The 1,198-nt window shown below is 62.7% G+C and overlaps 1 protein-coding gene across 1 annotated transcript in view; it reads left to right on the top strand.

The window, feature by feature from the left end:
• The first annotated feature begins 541 nt into the window (after window positions 1-541).
• LOC139249349 (small RNA 2'-O-methyltransferase-like) overlaps window positions 542-1,198 on the top strand; it is a 90,073-nt gene continuing 89,416 nt past the window's right edge. Inside the window, exon 1 of the mRNA XM_070872330.1 lies at window positions 542-585. The gene's annotated coding sequence lies outside the window, so the exon portion shown is untranslated. The remainder of the gene's footprint in view (window positions 586-1,198) is intronic.

The following is a 1,198-nucleotide window of genomic DNA, read 5'->3' on the forward strand; positions in this document are numbered from 1 at the left end:
GGGGGCTGGGTCTGGGGTCTGGGGTCTGGGTCTGGGGTCCGGGGGCTGGGTCTGGGGTCTGGGCCCTGGGGTCTGGGGTCTGGGTCTGGGGTCTGGGTCTGGGTCTGGGGTCCGGGGCTGGGTCTGGGGTCTGGGGTCTGGGGTCTGGGGTCTGGGCCCTGGGGTCTGGGGTCTGGGGCCTGGGCCGGGGTCTGGGTCTGGGGTCCGGGGGCTGGGTCTGGGGTCTGGGGTCTGGGGTCTGGGGTCTGGGCCCTGGGGTCTGGGGTCTGGGGCCTGGGCCGGGGTCTGGGGTCTGGGTCGGGGTCTGGGTCTGGGCCTGGGGTCTGGGCCCTGGGGTCTGGGCCTGGGTCTGGGTCTGGGGGTCTGGGTCTGGGGTCCGGGGTCTGGCCCCGCCCTGCCCACTGACTTATCCAGCTCAACATCTCACTCAAAACAAACAGGGAGAGACTGACCTCTGAACTCCCGACTCGCCCACCTGAGGGCAGCGCATCAGTGTCCCTCCCCCCCGCGGTCCTCCATGGTGACCCGCCGCCGGGGGCCGCGTCGCCGCAACATGTGACCCGGGACCGCGCGGGGTGAGAGAAGGTGAGTGAGAGAGTGAGAGAGAGAGAGAGAGAGAGAGAGAGGGAGGGGGGAGGGGGGAGAGAGAGAGGGTGAGTGAGTGAGTGAGTGAGAGAGAGAGAGAGAGAGAGAGAGGGGTGAATGAGAGAGAGAGAATGAGAGAGAGAGAGAGAGGATGAGAGAGAGTGAGAGAGAGAGCGAGAGAGAGAGTGAGTGAGTGAGTGAGAGACAGAGAGAGAGGGTGAGTGAGTGAGAGAGAGGGAGAGGGTGAGTGAGTGAGTGAGAGAGGGTGAGTGAGTGAGAGAGAGAGAGGATGAGTGAGAGAGAGAGAGAGAGAGAGAGAGGGTGAATGAGTGAGAGAGAGAGAGAGTGAGAGGATGAGTGAGAGAGAGTGAGTGAGAGAGTGAGAGAAGGTGAGTGAGTGAGTGAGAGAGAGAGGGTGAATGAGTGAGAGAGAGAGAGAGCGCGAGCTGCGCGCGTCGCGCGCGCGGCTACTTCCTCCTCTCTCTCTCTGCTCTCTCTCTCGTCTCTTTATCTATCGCTTTATCGATCTATCTCTCTCTCTCTTGATCTATCTCTCTCTCTTCATCTATCCACCACACACACACATCACACACACCCCCCCCCCCCTTCTGCT

The sequence above is a fragment of the Pristiophorus japonicus genome, unplaced genomic scaffold (assembly GCF_044704955.1).
Source record: "Pristiophorus japonicus isolate sPriJap1 unplaced genomic scaffold, sPriJap1.hap1 HAP1_SCAFFOLD_307, whole genome shotgun sequence".
In the NCBI taxonomy this organism is placed as follows: Eukaryota; Metazoa; Chordata; class Chondrichthyes; family Pristiophoridae; genus Pristiophorus; species Pristiophorus japonicus.